Source organism: Heteronotia binoei, chromosome 14 (assembly GCF_032191835.1).
Source record: "Heteronotia binoei isolate CCM8104 ecotype False Entrance Well chromosome 14, APGP_CSIRO_Hbin_v1, whole genome shotgun sequence".
NCBI lineage: Eukaryota > Metazoa > Chordata > Lepidosauria > Squamata > Gekkonidae > Heteronotia > Heteronotia binoei.
The window spans coordinates 68,115,019-68,136,242 of record NC_083236.1 but is presented as its reverse complement, the minus strand read 5'-3'; the positions used below and the strand labels follow the sequence as shown (position 1 = coordinate 68,136,242).

At 46.7% G+C, this 21,224-nt stretch overlaps 1 protein-coding gene across 1 annotated transcript in view; it reads right to left on the bottom strand.

Moving 5' to 3' along the window:
- The window catches only part of ZNF469 (zinc finger protein 469), a 566,114-nt gene extending 545,339 nt beyond the window's left edge, over nucleotides 1-20,775 (bottom strand). Inside the window, exon 1 of the mRNA XM_060253917.1 lies at nucleotides 20,082-20,775. The gene's annotated coding sequence lies outside the window, so the exon portion shown is untranslated. The remainder of the gene's footprint in view (nucleotides 1-20,081) is intronic.
- Between the last annotated feature and the right edge of the window lie 449 nt (nucleotides 20,776-21,224).

The following is a 21,224-nucleotide window of genomic DNA, read 5'->3' as shown; positions in this document are numbered from 1 at the left end:
GATGCACAGCCGTTGGGCCATCTGGCTGCCGCCACAGACCCAGGCCTCCAGGTGGGAGGGCGTGCGTGCGGAGCAAAGGCAGCCCTATGGAGCCCCAGGGGGACACTTGCAGAGGAGAGCAAATGAAAACCTTGCTCTGCTCCCAGATTTGGAGCGAGTTTGACATAAAGAGCTGGGGAGGAGGCGGGGGGGTGACACAAACGTGCGTCTGGTGGCCAGCCAGGGGGGTCAAAGCCCAGCAAACAAACCGGGCAGCCAAGAAGCTGAACTTCGCACGTTAGGGGGGGGCAGAGCGCTTTTTAAAATCTAAGGACGGGGAGGTCTTGCATGCAGAACCGAAAGCCCCCTCAAGACAGATGCTGACTCATTCTGGATGCAACTGTGGAGCCTGGGGTCGCTAAGAGGCCTCCCGGTTGTTGAAAGCCATCCGCAAGCCGCCCGGATCCAATCAGGTGGAGGAAGAGCTTGGCCAGGCAGCGAAGGAAGGGCCGCCCTCGACCACAACCCCCTGCGGACGCTTATTAATGCTTTCTAATCTGCAGCTTGCTGGCAGCTGTCTTTGATTAAGAGTGTACCGAGAAGTCATTTCCATGCAAAATCCCAGAAAGCGTTGGCATCTCCACACCCAAGGCCCCGGCAAAGTGATGTGAAAACCCCAACTCTCATGATTGAGCTCATTTCTTATCTACTCTGCGTCAGACAGGGGTCCATAACAAAAGTTCTGCTTGACAACAGCGCACAGTCCCTTTCCGGAAAGTATTCTCTCCAAGGTAGCCGGGATCCTTCTCATACACATTCTGTTTTTGCACCTTCCCAAGTTTCCAATGCGCAAACACACCACAGTCCTCACCTGGGACAAAAAGTGAGATGATGTTCTGATGTGAACTGAAGGGTCCGGCCACTGAAGACGAATGTTCAGCTCTCATTCATTTCAATAGGACTCCCAGCAAGAAGCATTCCCAAGGCGATTTACACAAACGAAAGAGAACATAAGAGAAGCCCTGTTGGATCAGGCCAATGGCCCATCCAGTCCAACACTCTGTGTCACAGAAGAACATAAGAGAAGCCATGTTGGATCAGGCCAATGGCCCATCCAGTCCAACACTGTGTGTCACAGAAGAACATAAGAGAAGCCATGTTGGATCAGGCCAATGGCCCATCCAGTCCAACACTGTGTGTCACAGAAGAACATAAGAGAAGCCATGTTGGATCAGGCCAATGGCCCATCCAGTCCAACACTCTGTGTCACACAGTGGCAAAAAAACAACAACAACACAGGTGCCATCAGGAGATCCACCAGTGGGACCAGGACACTAGAAGCCCTCCCACAGTGCCCCCCCCAAGCACCAAGAATACAGAGCATCACTGCACCAGACAGAGAGGTCCAACAATAAGTTGTGGCGAATAGCCACTGATGGACCTCCACTCCATATGCCTTTCCAATCCCCTCTTAAAGCTGGCTATGCTTGTAGCCTCCACCACCTCCTGTGGCAGTGAATTCCACATGTTAATCACCCTTTGGGTGAAGAAGTACTTCCTTTTATCCGCTCTAACCTGACTGCTCAGCAATTTCATGGAATGTCCACAAGTTCTTGTACCTTCAAACAAGCAGCCCCTGATATGGCTGGGCAAACCAGTCATGGGTCAGCATTTCGGGATAGCAGCATAATACCTTTGGTCCATCGAGATTGGCCTTGTCTGCTAAGATGGGAAACAGCTCTCCAGAGTCTCGGGCGAAGGTCTTTCCCATCACCTCCTGCCTGGTCCTTCTTAACTGGAGATGTTGCCAGGGACTGAACTGGTTATAATAGAAGAAACTATAAACACTATACTATCAGAACATTTGTGGCAAGGAAATAATAATGGGATGACGAGAAAAGCTCTGTAGCCTCTACAGGGACTGAATTGGGGAAGAAGACGAAGAAGAAGAAGATGAAGAAGATTAAGAAGGCGAAGAAGAAGAAGAAACTGGATTTATATCCTGCCCTACACTCTGAATCTCAGAGCGGCTCACAATCTCCTTTACCTTCCTGCAACCCGCAACAGACAGCCTGTGAGGTAGGTGGAGCTGAGAGAGCACTCACAAAAGCTGCCCTTTCAAGGATAACTCCTACGAGAGCTATGGCTGACCCAAGGCCATTCCAGCAGCTGTAAGTGGAGGAGTGGAAAATCAAACCTGATTCTCCTAGATAAGAGTCCGGGCACTTAACCACTACACCAAACCGGCTCTACCCCTGAACCACAGCCCCTCCCAAAATTTAGGACCCCAGATTCATTCTTGCACTAATTTTTCACTTCTTGCCTGCAAGCAGCTAATTGCTGTGGGATAGCCATCCCCAAACTCAGGCCGATCTTTCCCGGGATTCTCTGCTTTTATTGGCTTTTTGTACTTGGTGTTTATGCTTTATTGGGAGCGATGCCAAGGGCCTGGCGTTTGTGTATTTCAAACGAAGAAGGAAGCAAATAAATGTTCAAGAGTTAAAAGAGCCCATGGCTCACAAGGGTTTTTGCATTTTGTGGTAAACGACCTCACATCCTCAGCAGGATGGAAACACAGAGACAAAACCAGCGAACGAAAAGCAAACCCTGTTAAGAGCAAGAGTTCTGAGCCCTACCCTCTCTTTCCTTCTGGGACAAGCAGCAGTTCAAGCACTGAAGGTCGGTTGATGTCTCTGAGGCTTGGTGTAAATGTGACTTGGGCAAGGCAAAAACACCTTTCAGTGGGACTTTGCATTTAGCCTGCAGAGGAGACAACCAATAGGAGAGCCATCTTCAGGTTCTTGAAGAGCTGTCATATAGAGGATGGAGCAGAGGTGTTTCCTTTGGCCCCAGAAGGTCAGACCAGAACCAACAGATTGAAACTAAATCAAAACGTTTTCAGTTAAACATTAGGAAGGGCTTCCTGACAAAGCGGTTCCTCAGTGGAACAGGCTTCCTTGGGAGGTGAAGAAGATGAAGAAGATATTGGATTTATACCCTGCCCTTCTCTCTGAATCAGAGTCTCAGAGCGGCTTACAATCTCTTTTCCCTTCCTCCCCCACAGCAGACACCCTGTGAGGTGGGTGGGGCTGAGAGAGCTCTCCCAGAAGCTGCCCTTTCAAGGACAGAGTCTCAGGGCGGCCCACAATCTCCTTTCCCTTCCTCCCCCACAACAGACACCCTTTGAGGTGGGTGGGGCTGAGAGAGCTCTTACAGCAGCTGCCCTTTCAAGGACAGCTCTGCGAGAGCTCTGGCTGACCCAAGGCCATTCCAGCAGGTGCAAGTGGAGGAATGGGGAATCAAACCTGGTTCTCCCAGATAAGAGTCCGCGCACTTAACCACTTCACCAAACTGAGCGAGAGGTGGTGGGCTCTCCTTTGGATGTTTTTAAGCAAACATTAGACGGCCATCTGATGGCAGTACTGATGGGAGGTTCCCAACCCATCATCCCACACTGGGCCAGCGAGGGGAACCTCCCCCGATGTCGCTGGCATGATGACATCACCCACGAGTGACGTCATTGCACCGGTGACATTGCGAGTCGGCCACTCTAGGTGTTTCCAGGGAAACTCTATGGCACAATAGGTACCATAAGAACATAAGAAAAGCCATGTTGAATCAGGCCAGTGGCCCATCCAGTCCAACACTCTGTGTCACATAAGAACATAAGAGAAGCCATGTTGGATCAGGCCAATGGCCCCTCCAGCGCAACACTCTGTGTCACAATAGAACATAAGAGAAGCCATGTTGGATCAGGCCAATGGCCCCTCCAGCGCAACACTCTGTGTCACAGAAGAACATAAGAGAAGCCATGTTGGATCAGGCCAGTGGCCCATCCAGTCCAACACTCTGTGTCACAGAAGAACATAAGAGAAGCCATGTTGGATCAGGCCAGTGGCCCCTCCAGTCCAACACTCTGTGTCACATTAGAACATAAGAGAAGCCATGTTGGATCAGGCCAATGGCCCATCCAGTCCAACACTCTGTGTCACATTAGAACATAAGAGAAGCCCTGTTGGATCAGGCCAATGGCCCATCCGGTCCAACACTCTGTGTCACACAGTGGCCAATATATGTGTGTGTGTATAAACACACACACACACACACACACATATATATATATATATATATACACATACTATGGCTAATAGCCACTGATGGACCTCTGCTCCATATTGGTATGGATGGTATGATCCATACCTTCATTAAGAATCTGAAAACGGGCATGTACGAGAGAGAGGCAGACTGCTGTTATAAGGATTTTTGATCAGCTTATGGAAAAGCTGGAAACAGTGAAATGTGATGAAAAGCTGGCGGTCACGTGAAGGTGATTTTTTTCCCCCTTTATAGCCGATATCTGAGGCTGGAGTCTGCACTACAAAAAGAATTTGGAGTTTTACACCCACTGGAGATTAAAAAGCTTCTTCAGTCCCCCAGTGGAATGGACTATAGCTAATGGGCCTTCCTGTTTTAACTTTTTGATATTTCGGTATGAATCTGTTTTTTGTTTAAGCATTTATGAAATGAAATGCGATTTTCTATATTCTACTAAGTGATTGATTTTTTTTTTAACACAGTTGTTTCCTGGTAGCATATTGTTAATATGTTGGACTGATGCACTGTTTTAATGTTTTTAATGTTTTAATTTCTTAACTATGTAAATTGCTATTATATTTAAAATTTGAATTCTATGTTAGAATCTCTGTATTGTAAGCCGCCCTGAGCCCGCTTCGGTGGGGTAGGGCGGGATATAAATCAAATAAAATTAAAAATAATAATAATACCGGACTGAATGTAATTTAGTGGTTTTCAGCCACATAAGGGCAGTAGGAGCACTGAGTAACTTCTGAGGTTTTAACTTGCTGATATGTACTGATAATATTCGTTTTGTATTTTGATACTTTTTATTCACAACAAGTTAAAATTGCATTTTACACGGAGAGTTTTTTCTTTTTGTTGTGGTTTTAAGTCATGATTGTCAGTCTATCCAAAACAAAGCATTTTTTTTTCCCCTCCAGTTGCTCAGGATATTTGGCATAAAACCCAGAAATCTGAGCACAAAAGGCACAAGTGTAATTCATGCGCAGGTTTAAAGTGCGGCCTGACACCCAACAGAACCTGCTTGCAGCCTGCGTGGTTTCATTAATCCCCAGAAACACGCCTCACTAAATGGACAGCCCTCAATCAGGTTTTAACGCTGCTGAGAATCGCTTGCCTGTTGCATAATCATTAGACATGCTCTTTAATGGGATTTTTCTCCCCTCCCAGCATAGGAAACCATAACATCTGATGAAATTTCCACCATGACGAACCCATGAAATGGATTCATTTTGCCCTCTCCACATGTACACAAGCCTCAGGCATTCTACAAGACGCAAAATGCGGAAACTGAAAACTTTCTCAAGGGTTTACGAGAAGAATAATCGCATCCGTCCAGTTCTTATCCAGCTCTCTCGAGGAGTTCCGCCAAGTATCAGTTCAAGTGCTGTTAAGTTGCTTCCAGTTCAACCCTCCAGCACGGTGGACAAACAAGTCGGATTCTCGAAATATCTGCACCTCCGGAGCCTCGGCTGTCCCAAGTTAGAACTTATTACATCGTTGTAGAATCAGAAAAATAAGGGGGAAGTCTGTCAAGGGGGCACAGGCCAATAATTCCATCAGTTGGCCTCTCTTTTTGTGACATCGTGCTTTTACAGCCTTGTTGTGGTGTTGAATCCTATTATTAACGCCATCACGCTTTAAGAACATAAGAGAAGCCATGTTGGATCAGGCCAGTGGCCCATCCAGTCCAACACTCTGTGTCACATAAGAACATAAGAGAAGCCCTGTTGGGTCAGGCCAATGGCCCATCCAGTCCAACACTCTATGTAACAGAAGAACATAAGAGAAGCCATGTTGGGTCAGGCCAATGGCCCATCCAGTCCAACTCTCTGTGTCACAGAAGAACATAAGAGAAGCCATGTTGGGTCAGACCAATGGCCCCTCCAGTCCAACTCTCTGTGTCACAGAAGAACATAAGAGAAGCCATGTTGGGTCAGACCAATGGCCCCTCCAGTCCAACTCTCTGTGTCACATAAGAACATAAGAGAAGCCCTGTTGGAGCAGACCAATGGCCCCTCCAGTCCAACACTCTGTGTCACATAAGAACATAAGAGAAGCTCTGTTGGATCAGACCAATGGCCCCTCCAGTCCAACACTCTGTGTCGCATAAGAACATAAGAGAAGCCATGTTGGGTCAGACCAATGGCCCCTCCAGTCCAACACTCTGTGTCACAGAAGAACATAAGAGAAGCCATGTTGGGTCAGGCCAATGGCCCATCCAGTCCAACTCTCTGTGTCACATAAGAACATAAGAGAAGCCATGTTGGATCAGACCAATGGCCCCTCCAGTCCAACACTCTGTGTCACATAAGAACATAAGAGAAGCCCTGTTGGATCAGGCCAATGGCCCATCCAGTCCAACACTCTGTGTCACAGAAGAACATAAGAGAAGCCATGTTGGATCAGACCAATGGCCCATCCAGTTCAACACTCTGTGTCACATAAGAACATAAGAGAAGCCCTGTTGGATCAGGCCAGTGGCCCATCCAGTCCAACACTCTGTGTCACAGAAGAACATAAGAGAAGCCATGTTGGATCAGACCAATGGGCCATCCAGTTCAACACTCTGTGTCACATAAGAACATAAGAGAAGCCATGTTGGATCAGGCCAATGGCCCATCCAGTCCAACACTCTGTGTCACACACTGACAAAAAAAATTATATATATATATACACACACACACACACACACATACACACACACACACATACACAAACAGTGGCTATTAGCCACTGATGGACCTCTGCTCCATATTTTTATCCAATCCCCTCTTGAAGTTGGCTATGCTTGTATCCGCCACCACCTCCAGTGGCAGTGAATTCCACATGTCAATCACCCTTTGGGTGAAAGAGGACTTTCTTGGGCCAAAAGCTGCTGTATTTTGTGAGATGTGCCCTTTCCGCCTGTGATGCACCTTATTTTGTTCTATTGTTCCATTGTTTTGGGTTGTATTGTATTGTTTTAAATTTGAACGGTAGGGTTTTTTTACTGTTCAGTTTGTGTTGCGATCTGCCCTGTGCCCGTGATGGGGAAGGGTGGAAGGCAAGCCTACTAAATAAATAAATAATAAGCACGAGCTATTGTTTTCGCTGGGTTTCAGCATTCGTGCCTCTGTGGGGTAGAACCCACTGCACCCAACGCACAAGGCCTAGCTGTACGGCGGCTGTTGGGTATGCAAAAGGTTGTGGAGAAATTCACACACATACAAAAACACTGCCCAGTGTGACACAGGCATCCGTTTGTGTTCTGAGACTGTTATGTATGTGGACCAAAGTGAAGACTATTATGTGTGTTCCTGCCTGGCTCACTGGAGCCGTAAGGACTGAGTTCGGGGACTCGGAAACAATGGGTAGGAGGATCCAAATCCCGGCTGCCCTGCTCCAGTCTGGCCCCCCTGCAGGTTTGAATGATCCAATGGCATGCTTGCGTGGGAACTTTGAAGTGTATAAAGTCCTTTTAGTGCAGCCCTATTCTTGCTGTACCTAATAAAGAGCTATGATCACGACCACCTCGCCTCTTCCTTGCGTTGAACCCACTATATCAGGGGTAGGGAACAGTGGCTCTCCGGATGTTTTTTTTTTGCCTACAACTCCCATCAGCCTCAGCCAGCATGGCCAATGGCTGGGGCTGATGGGAGTGGTAGGCAAAAAAACATCTGGAGAACCACTGTTCCCTACCCCTTTACTATATTATAGAGACCATTTGGGAAGCCCCAGACAGGTGATGCATCCTAACACGAACTGACTGCCGATCCTACATCCATCGGAGAACCCTTGGGATGCTGTTTCACAGCCACCTCCTGCCCACACATTTGCTTTCAAGTAAAAAAGGTCAAGGTAGTCCCCCGTGCAAGCACCAGTCGTTTCCGACTCTGGCGTGACATTGCTTTCACAATGTTTTCATAGCAGACTTTTGACAGGGTGGTTTGCCATTGCCTTCTCCAGTCGTCTACACTTTCCCCCTCAGCAAGCTGGGGACTCATTTTACCCACCTCGGAAGGTTGGAAGGCTGAGTCAACCTGGAGCCGGCTACCTGAACCAGCTTCTGCTGGGATCGAACTCAGGTCGTGAGCAGAGGGCTCTTTATTTTATTTATTTATTTATTTGGGATTTATATCCCGCCCTTCCCTCAAGTGGCTCTGACTGCAGTACTGCAGCTTTACCACTCTGCGCCATGGGGCTTTCAAGTAAAGCCCGAGAAAGGATCCACAACTGGCTATTGTGAAACCATCATCCAAATGGTCCATCACGAGCAGACTGTGGAGGAAGACTGGTGTTGCAGGGCCGAGGTAAACCCCCGTTCCCTCCCAAAGCTGCTTGAGAAAAAGAACATAAGAACATAACAGAAGCCATGTTGGATCAGGACAATGGCCCATCCCGTCCAACACTCTGTGTCACACAGTGGCCAAAAAAACTAGGCGCCATCAGGAGGTACATCAATGGACACTAGAAGCCCTCCCACTGTGCCCCTCCAAGCACCAAGAATACAGAGCATCACTTGCCCCAGATAGAGAGTTCCAACAATACGCTGTGGCTAATAGCCACTGATGGACCTCTGCTCCATATTTTTATCCAATCCCCTCTTAAAGCTGGCTTTAAGGCCCCACAAACTAGGGGCCTTAAAAACAGTCTGATAGAAAACCACCATGAAACAATTTTTTATAGTTCTAGAGTTAATACGTTCAATTTCAACATAACATTCTATTACAAGCCAATGTATATAATCACAGGATTAACCTTTTTCTCTAACAACCCTCCAAAAAATTAAGGTGAATTCATGTGCAAAAATCTTGTTCAAAGGAGGGATCAGGAAATCTTTGCAGCCTTTGTACAGACGTCCCTTCTAGATAATTGACTTTTGACAGGGTGGTTTGCCATTGTAGTGTTATGCGACTAGCCATCAGCCGCATGCTGTCTACTGCCTGCGTCTGTAAGATTGTTTGCTGGGCTGCTCCTGTTCTGTAAGGTCTGTTTTGATGGTATCGTTTTAACTCTGTTGTCTTACTGTTGTGAGCCGCCCTGAGCTCGCTTGCGGGGTAGGGCGGGGTATAAATCTAAAAATTAAATTAAATCCAGATGGAAGAAGCCGCCTCTCACAGCCTGAAGTGTAGTGGCTGGGCAGCAGGGCCTTCTTTGTATCAGCCCCAAGGCTGTGGAGCTCCCTGCTGAAGGAGGTGTGTGCCTTGCCCCCTCGGCTCCTGGTGCTTTGGCAACGAAATGAAAAGCAGTACTTACAGAGAATAACGGGCAGCTGATGTTTTAGTTTACGGTTCTGAAGATGCTTTGGGTGGGTTTGGTTGCATTGTTGTTTTGCCTTTTGCTGTGAGCCACCCTGCAGAGCTACAAAGCACTAAGAATAAACCCCTGAAGGTTTGCAGCGCTTGCCGGGCCAGGCTGCCTGCCTTTCTCTTCACCATTGACCACAACATCTCACCGAATCCCTCTGCGGGCTGTCATCCTGTGGGGAAGGCCCACAAGCTCATAAATCGACCTGCCTTGACATAGCCCTTCTTCAGGAACACACCACTGGAATTTACAGGGTTTTTTTTTAAGGAGGTCTGGGGGAGCTTTAAAAAAAGGGAAGATATTGATGCTAGGGAAAAATGATTGTCTCATTAAGTCTGTCTCCCAGCTGTGGGATGGAAAACTGTACTTAACAAAAGGAGAATTGGGGAGGGACTAAAGAAAAATGCACACAACATGCCTCACAGAGAGAGGGGGTTTCAGATCTTGAAATGAAGAATTCAGATGACTGGAGGAAGTCTAGCTTGAAATCCTCTTGCGCAGGACCTAGCGCAGGTCTGCCATACGGGCTGGCTAACTGTCTGTAATTTGACTGCTTCCATTACTGACAGATGAACCCCGTGGCTGAGTCAGGTAGCAGCTCCCCTTCTACATCTCACAGCCTTGGGGCCACTACAAACAAGGCCCTGTTGCCCAGGAGGAAGTTTTGGGGGAAAGGTGCAACCTTTGAAATAAGTTATTATTTAATGTATTACTAATTATTTTAAAGGAACAGCTTTCTTTTAAAATGATGCATTATTTAATAAATTGTTGGGGGGGGGTTGCAAATCTGGCGGAGGACTTCAGCAAAAGTCAGCACACGCACATTAGAAGAAGAAGAGAAGGAGGAAGAGGAGGAGATTGGATTTATACCCTGCCTTTCACTTGGCGTCTCAGACCTGCTTACAATTTCTTCCCTTCCTCTCCCCACAACAGATACCCTGTGAGGCAGGCGGGGCTGAGAGAGCTCGGAGAGAACTGCAACTGAGAGAACTGCAAGTGGAGGAGTGGAGAATCAAACCCAGTTCTCCCAGATTAGAGTCCATGCACTTAACCACTGCAACAAATTGGCTTCCTAAGGTTTCATTTTAAAGTTTCATGGGGGAATTAAAAACACACACACAAACACACACACCAGGCTTTACCATTTGCTTTTCCAATACGTCATCCCAAACCAAAGTGACCAGGCGGATGTAGATGCACCGGTACGATCGGTGCTAGACTGAAGTACCATTCTTTAAAAATACCAGAGAAAGGATTTAATACAGATGCCACGCAGCAATTCCCGAGGATCATCAGACCAGGGAGAAAACAGCTCTTGTCGCAAACTGGGATTCAGTGGAAGTTCTCCAAGGCTTAGCATAAAAACTGGTCCCCAAAGACAGCCTCAGGAACATGCAAGGCAATGCTTAAGCAGTCCTCTCAGGATTAGGGTTGCCAAGTCCAGTTCAAGAAATACCTGGGGACTTTGGGGGTGGAGCCAGGAGGCATTGGGGGTGGAGCCAGGAGCAAAGGTGTGACAAGCATAATTGAACTCCAAAGGGAGTTCTGGCCTTCACATTGAAAGGGACAGCACACCTTTTAAATGGCTTCCCTCCATTGGAAATAATGAAGGACAGGGACACCTTCTTTGGGGGCTCATGGAATTGGACCCCCTGGTCCACTCCTTTTAAGAACATAAGAACATAAGAGAAGCCACGTTGGATCAGGCCAACGGCCCATCAAGTCCAACCCTCTGTGTCACACAGTGGCAAAAAATTTTATATACACACATACACTGTGGCTAATAGCCACTGATGGACCTGTGCTCCATATTTTTATCTAAACCCTTCTTGAAGGTGGCTATACTTGTGGCCACCACCACCTCCTGTGGCAGTGAATTCCACATGTTAATCACCCTTTGGGTGAAGAAGTACTTCCTTTTATCCGTTTTAACCTGTCTGCTCAGCAATTTCATCGAATGCCCACGAGTTCTTGTATTGTGAGAAAGGGAGAAAAGTACTTCTTTCTCTACTGTCTCCATCCCATGCATTATCTTGTAAACCTCTATCATGTCCCCCGCAGTCGACGTTTCTCCAAGCTAAAGAGTCCCAAGCGTTTCAACCTTTCTTCATAGGGAAAGTGCTCCAGCCCTTTAATCATTCTAGTTGCCCTTCTCTGGACTTTCTCCAATGCTATAATATCCTTTTTGAGGTGCGGCGACCAGAACTGCACACAGTACTCCAAATGAGACTGCACCATCGATTTATACAGGGGCATTATGATACTGGCTGATTTGTTTTCAATTCCCTTCCTAATAATTCCCAGCATGGCGTTGGCCTTTTTTATTGCAAACGCACACTGTCTTGACATTTTCAGTGAGTTATCTACCACGACCCCGAGATCTCTCTCTTGGTCAGTCTCTGCCAGTTCACACCCCATCAACTTGTATTTGTAGCTGGGATTCTTGGCCCCAATGTGCATTACTTTGCACTTGGCCACATTGAACCGCATCTGCCACGTTGACGCCCACTCACCCAGCCTCAACAGATCCCTTTGGAGTTCCTCACAATCCTCTCTGGTTCTCACCACCCTGAACAATTTAGTGTCATCCGCAAACTTGGCCACTTCACTGCTCACTCCCAACTCTAAATCATTTATGAACAAGTTAAAGAGCATGGGACCCAGTACCGAGCCCTGCGGCACCCCACTGCTTACCGTCCTCCACTGCGAAGACTGCCCATTTATACTCACTCTCTGCTTCCTATTACTCAGCCAGTTTTTGATCCACAAGAGGACCTGTCCTTTTACTCCATGACTCTCAAGCTTTCTAAGGAGCCTTTGATGAGGAACTTTATCAAAAGCTTTCTGGAAGTCAAGGTAAACAACATCTATTGGGTCTCCTTTGTCCACATGTTTGTTCACCCCCTCAAAGAAATGTAACAGGTTAGTGAGGCAAGACCTTCCCTTGCAGAACCCATGCTGAGTCTTCCTCAATAACCCGTGTTCATCAATGTGCCTACTCATTCTGTCCTTGATAATGGTTTCTACCAACTTTCCCGGTATTGAAGTCAGACTGACTGGCCTGTAATTTCCCGGGTCTCCTCTGGAACCTTTTTTAAAGATGGGGGTGACATTTGCTACCTTCCAGTCCTCAGGAACGGAGGCAGATTTCAATGAAAGATTACAGATTTTTGTTAGAAGATCCACAAGTTCAACTTTGAGTTCTTTCAGAACTCTCGGATGTATGCCATCCGGACCCGGTGACTTATTAGTTTTTAATTTGTCTATCAGTTGTAGGACCTCCTCTTTTGTCACCTCAATCTGACTCAGGTCTTTCAATACCCCTTCCAAAATTAGTGGTTCTGGGGCGGGCAAAAAGTTCTCATCTTCCACAGTGAAGACGGAGGCAAAAAATTCATTTAGCTTCTCAGCCATTTCCCTATCCTCCTTCAGTAATCCTTTTACCCCATGGTCATCCAAGGGCCCCACTGCCTCCCTGGCTGGTTTCCTACTTCTAATATATTTGAAGAAAGTTTTATTGTTGGTCTTTATGTTTTTTGCAATATGCTCCTCATAGTCCCTTTTTGCCTGCCTGATCACAGTCTTGCATTTGATTTGCCACTGCCTGTGTTCCCTTTTACTAATCTCACTTGGACTGGTTTTCCACCGCTTAAAGGAGTCCTTCTTACCTTTTACAGCTTTTGAAACTAGGAGGGTCTTTTGAAGAGAGGCATTGGATGCTATGCTGCAAATTTGGTGTCTCTAGCCCCCCACCCACCCAGAGCCTCAGATACCCGCAGATCAATTCTCCATTATACCCTATGGGAATCGGTCTCCATAGGGAATAACGGGGTGCCCATCAGACATTTCCCTCCCGTCCTCTGCTTTCTGATGACCCTGAAATGGGGGGAGGGCCTCCAAACTGGAGGATCCCCTGCCTCCACCTGGAGATTGGCAACCCTACAGGATACGCAGGCTCTGCTTTCCCTGACCACTGTGGCTGCACGCAGCGGTCACGATTGCTGGGGTTGATTAAACCTCCCTTAGCTGTGACGTCGCTCATCCAGGACTTTAAACTAAGGTTTTGCAAGTGGCAGTGGTGTGGCGTGGTGTCTGCATTCACAGTGTCTTGAGTTGTGCTGCCCCTAGCAACTACTTGTACCTGGATATAGCAACTTTAAGGAGAACATTCTCTCTACAGAGAAGAAAGAAGAAGCAGAACAACCGAGGTTTATGCACAACAGCGGCGTCACTAGGGCGGGGCCAAGGGGGCCATCGGCCCTCCCCCAGAGCATTCTCATTGGCCCCAGGCACTGACCCATGACCCCCCCCAACAGGAAGGGGCTGGCCCTGGGACTAGAACGCTGCTGCTGTGTGTCGGCTGGCCGGGATTCTGAAATCGGGGCCGCGCTGCCGCCGGCTCAGCTAAAAGCGTGTGGGTGAGTGGGGGAAACTTAAATGCTGCAAAACTGGTATCTTGGATTACGGGGGCTGGTCATGTGACCAGAGGGTGGATGAGGGGGGGCCATGTGAAGTGGGCGGGGTTGTGTGCGGAGGGGGTGACGCAGCCCTCCAAAAGGGGTGATGCCCAATGGGGGGGGGTGACTTGAATCAGTTACACCCCAGGGTGCAACCCACCCTAGTGACGCCTCTGATACACAAAGCTGTTATTTGCATCTGGTTAGCTAACCAGTTTGCTGCACCAACCACAGTTTATTGTGGCACCTAAAAGCTGATTAAATAAGCATCAAGACACACATGAACTTCTCCTTATTTATGTATAATCCTGCTAGTTCTCCGTACTCTTTTATCTTAGCTAACAGCAGTGGTGACACTTGAACCGGATTCTCCATTATGAACACTATATCATCTGCAAAAGCTTTATATTTATAAGAGAATCTTCTAATTTTTAGACCTTCTATTTTTTCATCTTTTTGAATTTGTTGTAACAAAATTTCAAGAGTCATTATAAACAACATAAATAAGGAGAAATCGAAATTCCTCTGTAAAAACATGCAACCAAATAAAACAAACGAACTACAAAAGGTGACAGGTTGTGAAGTCACAACCAAAGTTAGGTACCTTGGAATAGAGATAACAATGAAGAACATTGATTTATACAAAAACAATTATGAAAAACTGTGGTGTAAGATGGACAAAGATTTGATGAAATGGAATAAACTCAACTTGTCCTTACTGGGCAGGATAGCTGCAATCAAAATGAATATTTTGCCAAGGATAATGTATTTGTTTCAAACCATCCCGATTGTAAAAGAAGCAAAACAATTCAACAAATGGCAAAGGAAAATCTCTGATTTCATTTGGGCCGGAAAGAAACCAAGGATAAAGATGAAGATCTTAACGGATGCCAAAGAGAGAGGAGGTTTTCAACTTCCCGATCTAAGACTATACCACGATGCAGTTTGTTTGACATGGATAAAAGATTGGATAATGCTGTTAGATAAAAAACCTTTGTGGTTAGAAGCTCACGGAAATAGATTCGGCTGGCATGCATACATGTACTATGGGAAGAATAAAATTGATGGTTTTTTCTCTCACCACTATGTCAGAAATACATTACTAAATACTTGGATAAAATACAAGAAATACGGGGACGAGAGAAAACCATTATGGATAGTGCCAGCAGAAGTAATAAAAATAACAGCTGATTCTGAAGAAAAAAGAGAAATGTCATATAACCAACTGCTTAAGATTCAAGGAGACAAAATTGAATTAAAAACCTCAGAAGAGCTAAATAACAATTATGATTGGTTTCAAATGCAACAAATTAAAAGTTTGATGGAAAATGACATAAAATCAGAGGGGATTAGACGAGAACAAACAGAACTGGAAAGAGTCCTGTTAGGTGACAATGAAAAATTGATATCAAAAGTATATAAGTTATTATTGAAATGGTCTACAGAAGAAGAAGTAGTAAAGTCTCAAATGGTCAAATGGGCAATTAATGTGAATAGAGAAATACAAATGGAAACATGGGAGCACCTCTGGAAGAACTCAATGAAGATATCAACTTGTCAAAGCATTAAGGAGAACTGTTTTAAAATGATGTATAGGTGGTATATGACTCCGAAAAAATTGGCTAAGATAAGTAAGAAAATGTCGGATAGATGTTGGAAATGTAAAAAACATGAAGGTTCTTTCTTCCATATGTGGTGGACATGTGAAAGAGCGAAAGAATTCTGGAAGATGATACAACAAGAAATCACCAAAATTTTGGGCTATGATTTTAAGAAAATTGCAGAGACGTTTTTACTTGGATTACAATTAGAAAAATACCCAAAAGAAGACAGGACTTTAATTTGGTACCTGTTATCAGCTGCTAGGACTTTGTACGCGCAGCTTTGGAAGCAAGAAAAAATACCAGAGAAATGGGAATGGACCATGAAAGTTTTATCGTGGTGTGAAATGGACAAATTAACCAGAACACTAAGAGACTATGATTTAGAGATATTCAAAAGGGAGTGGAGAAAATTTAAAGGATATATGGAGAAAACTTGGAAAGTAAAGAAATATTGGACATTTTTTTAGTTGTAAGAATATATATACGGAACTTTGAGCAATCAGAAGTGCCTTTAGTATGGATTTGAACTTATAACCTCGGGGAAGTCAACATTGGAGGGAGGGGGGATGGAAATGTCATATGGGTTAATGTGAAAAAAGAAAAAATTAAGAAATAGATAAGCTTTGTAACCATATGCTACCAATAAATTGTTTAAAACAAAGACACACATGAACTTGCCGTACACTGAAGTAGACCACCGGTCCATCCAATCCATCTGGCAGCAACTCTTCAGGGTCTCCGGTGGGATTGAACTTGTGACCTTCTGAATGCCGGGCTGAGGCTCTGCCACTGAGCCGCGACCCCCCTCTACAAGCCATTAACGATAAAAGGGGCGGGGCTTCCAGGTTACATGATACAACTTCCAGGCCATCTTGAGCTCCTGCACTTCTCTGAAGGTCTGAACACCAGAGAGATGCAGGATTCTTTTGCCTTCTCCTGAGAGTTTAGGTGCAAAACAGCCACTTTTCCAAGTGGATATGAGATCTACCGTACAGTAAAGACATGTTATCACAACGAAAAGCTGGGGGAGCGTTCCAGGAGTTCTTGCACAACTTCGGCTAAGAATCCACACTCAACAAACGTAATTCAGAAGGTGTCGGAGCCGGCCTTTCCCTCAGTGAACCTCAGCCTTGCTTGGTTCCTCTTTCTTGGAACCCAGAAGCAAAGCTGCATACATGCCGGACTTTAACTCCCCACTCCAAAAACTGCACCAAGAAAAGTGAATTAAGGTTGGGCATCCATCTGACAGGCCTCAAAAGGTTCACTGATCTGACCAGGCTAATTTTGTCAGATCCTAGAACAGGGATGGCCAAACTGCAGCTTGGAGCCACGTGCGGCTCTTTCACACATATTTTGTGGCTCTCGAAGCCCCCACCACCCTGTCTGCTGGCTTGGAGAAGGCGTTTGAAGTTAAAGTTGTTTTCTTTCCACCTTTCTCCCTCCTCCTCCCCCATCTAATTTCCTTCCTTCCTTCCTTCCTTCCTTCCTTCCTTCCTTCCTTCCTTCCTTCCTTCCTTCCTTCCTTCCTTCCTTCCTTCCTTCCTTCCTTCCTTCCTCTTGCGGCTCTCAAACATCTACCATTCATGTCTTGCAGCCCTCAAACATCTGACATTTCTTCTGTGTGGCTCTTACATTAAGTGAGTTTGGCCACCCCTGTACTCAAGTTGGAGTCCCGTGGCACCTTTAAGAGCAACCAAGTTTTCTTCAAAGTGTGAGCACGCACAACGGCACACAAAAGCTTATCCAGAATTAAACTTTGTTGGTCCTTAAAGGGGCCCCTGGACTCAAACTTTCTTCTGCTGCGTCAGACCAACACAGCCGCCCACCTGGAACTACTGTCAGTGTTATTTTTAATTAGAACAAAAATACGCCTTCCGTCGTAGCTACACCTGACGCCTGTGCTAAATGCAAAGACCGCCGACTGCTTTTGTGACACAGCAGAATTCACTTTTAAGATTGCTTTTGTGGCTGGTGACTGCCCAGCCCAGCAGTTATAGCAGGTGGCCAGGAGAGCTGCCCCCCCTTCCCTGACTGGTACAGGCCTTGCTGGGGGGGCAGCAACCTCACCCTGCTGTAGGGTTGCCAATCCCCAGGTGGGGGCAGGGGATCCCCCGGTTTGGAGGCCCTCCCCCAGCTTCAGGGTCGTCAGAAAGCGGGGGGAGGGGAGGGAAATGCCTTCTGGGAACTCTATTATTCCCTATGGAGATTTATTCCCATAGAAAATCATGGAGAATTGATCCGCGGGTATCTGGGGCTCTGGGGGGGGCTGTTTTTTGGGGTAGAGGCACCAAATTTTCAGTATAGCATCTAGTGCCTTTCCCCCAAAATACCCATCAAGTTTCAAAAAGATTGGACCAGGGGGTCCAATTCTATGAGCCCCAAAAGAAGGTGCCCCTATCCATTATTTCCTATGAAAGGAAGGAATTGAAAAGCTGTGCCGTCCCTTTAAAAGTGATGGCCAGAACTCCCTTTGGAGTTCAATGATGCTTGTCACAGCCTTGATCTTGGCTCCACCCCTAATGTCTCCTGGCTCCACCCCCAAAGTCTCCTGACTCCACCCCCAAAGTCCCCAGATATTTCTTGAATTGGACTTGGCAACCCCACCCTGCTGCCAACGAATGCTTCTCCCCCAGTGCAGTGGGGAAGGGGAGCTGCTGCCTGACGCGGCCTCAGGGTTTATCTGACAGTAATGGAGGCAATCAAATGGCAGACAATTAGCCAGCCTGTATGGCAATCCAAGTTCAATCGAGCATGTAGGCGTGCTTCAGTATCTAATGAAGGGTGTCAAACTCATGAGGACCGGATCTGACAAAAATGAGACCTTGTTGGGCTGGGCCATGGATGTACCTATTTAAGATTACGTCGCAGAGATAGAAACTCTTTAAAGGACACAGACAAACACAATTCAATTTATATCTTTTAAAAAACTTAAAAAGATGCTTAAAACGTTAGCATTCGTTGGTCTTAAAGGTGCTTTCTTTGTATTTCTCCCATGCGACTGGGCAAAGGAAGCTCTGGCTCTTTCCTTCCTTCCCCAGGGGACTTGGGGGAGGGGGAACCTCAGTCAATAGACAGAAGAGAGGCTCGGCTCAGTAGCTCTGCCGTGCAATTGATAGAGCCTGGGAAAACAAGCTCTGCCCCGCCACTTCCTCCCCAAGGAAGGAGCCTCAGCCAATGGAGGAAATTTGCTCTGTAGCTCCTGTGCAACTGAACAAGCCTTGCAAAGCAAGCTGTGATACAAAAGGAAGCAAGAGAGAGGGAGAAGGAAGCAGATGACAGCCAGTTGCTCGGGGGCCTGATAGGAGCCCTCTGGGGCCTGATTCGGCCCCTGAACTGCTCTAATGCTTCTGCTAGTCTTTAGAAGGAGCACAGAGTGAGGCCCCCTCTCCTGCTCACACCCCCACCCCATACGTGGACGTGAGATTTCACCATGCATTGCTCACACTCTTTCTTAGAGTATTCTTGCGGCCTTCATTTTCAAAAATGAAAGCTCAGTTTCCAAACAGACTGTATTCTTTACCCTGTGCTAATTTACTGCTCAGTGCAACCACAGGTCTTCTGAATAGCCCCAGGAGACGGCAAACACAATTCAACATCACCAGGACCAAATACTGAAAATGTATTTGTTTTTCCTTCTCTCCCCCTTCCCTTTGAACACGCAGCTTGAGGAAGAGACCTGTGTAGCTCAAAACCTTGCACCATTGCAACCTGAACCAAGGGAGTGACATTCATTTTGGGAAGACAAACACAAAGCCAAAGTCTATAAACTGAAGCATGGGTGTTTATGAACAAAATCATGTAGGAAGTGTAAAATGTGGGCACATCTGCAATCATTCATTTATGAGCAGGCTATGCTAAAAATGTGGCTATGCAGGTACCGAACAGGCCGCCTGATCGCCTTAGAAGGGAGGGATTAAGACCCATGTTCCCTCTAAGCTGCAGAGTTTTATGAGCAAAAATTCTACTTTGTGAGCTACTGGCATGAAAGTTGTGAGCTGCTGCATACGTTATTGTGCTCTGGGGTCATCCTTTCTGAGCTAAGACAAAAATGTGTGAGCCGGAGGCTAAAAATCTATGAGCCAGCTCACGCTAACTCAGCTTAGAGGGAACAGTGGTTAAGACCCCCCTCCCTCCCTTCCCAGCAGGAACTCAGCCGTGATGATTCAAACGCCCTCTTCGTGAGTGGAACAGGGGGTGTTGCCATATCACCCCTCCCTCTGGGGAAACCCCATTTGCTTTTGAGACCACACCGCGCGAGCATAAAGCCACAGCATCCCAATACGAAGGTAAGCCAAGATGCTCGCAGTTGTGTTTCACGGAAGCGAGCATCCGCCTGAGCCAAATCCCGTACACCCTCTGTCAGCAGCCGACTCCACGCTCACTGAGTTAAGATTATTCCATGGAACAAATAATTCCCCCCCCCCCACACACACAAACACAGTTTCCAGGTTCTTGGCACATACAGCTGCTTACAACCTCACAATCATCCCTGGACTTTGATGCAGTGCTTTCTAACCCAGCAGAGTGCTTGCCCAGAACTTTTGCCTTCAGACGGTGCTTTGAGCCACTGGTACCCAAAACAGTTCCCTCTCCGGTGCTGAGGCCGATTGGAAAAAAAGAGTTCAGAACTTTTGCAAAGCGTCTCTCGACTTACCCAGAGTCGGAAGTGATGGCATTACATATCTCTATTCTCAGTGGCGCTGTAGCTCTTGAAGCTCCTTGCCTGGACTTCCTTTGACATGGGAGCTGAGAGCAGCCGGTGATGAGCATGACGTCTCCATCCCCCTCTCAGCTGGAAAGTCTCAAGTTCCAAATAGGGATTCCCTCCTCCTCGCCCCCCTCCTTTGCCTTAACTCTCCTCCTGCTGGAAGGAACCAAGGGACGTCATCCTCAAAGATTCCCAAAGGCCGGGACCACCAAAGGGAGAGGAGGCTGGAAGGACATGGGTGTTGCAAGCTCACATCTATAAAAACAGAAACCGTCAGCCCAGAGCTCTGCTCTCGAATTCCAGATGGTGCATTTCAAAATGTCTGCAGGCCACTTCTCACAGTCTGAGTCAGTGCCTCGGTGACCAATTTTCCTAATTTCTGCTTGGAGTTCCACATGTTTTCTCTCTTGCTTCATCTTTCTGTTAGAGAGCATAAACGGGGTTTTTTTTTTCTTCTTCTGGTGGGCAGTTTTTACTCGAGCCGTTAAATAAGCCAAGCAAGGCAAGTCCTCATTTCGGGCTATGTCTCTCTAGCGGAGCTCTTTCAATTGAAGGAAGAAGTTTCCATTTTTTTAAAAGAGCCAACAATATCCAGCCTGTAACGATTGTTTGCTAGCATGAAAGAAAAGATTGAGCTTAATGGGTCAAGAGGAGGGGTAAACAAGGCAGCTTTGGAGACAGAACAATCAGGAGGCAACCGAATCTGGTGTGACAAAATCAGAGGCCGAAGGAGTTTCAGGTGCGCTGAGGAGATCAGTGTTCCATGCAGAGGAGATGATGTTGGCCGGCATCCAAGCACTTTCTGCCTCTTCAGAAAGCCACTGTTTTAGAGTAGCTCTCATTAAAGGCAAGGTCAGTTCTTTGCAAAGAAATAAAGGAGAATACCACCTTACTTTCAAGACGAAGAAAGACGAAGAAGACTGTAGATTTATACCCCGCCCTTCTCCCGGAATAAAAGTCTCAGAGCAGCTTACAATCTCCTTGACTTTCCTCCCTCACAACAGACCCTGTAAGGTGGGTGGAGCTGAGAGAGCTCTCACAGCGGCTGCCCTTTCAAGGACAGCTCTGCCAGAGCTATGGCTGCCCAAG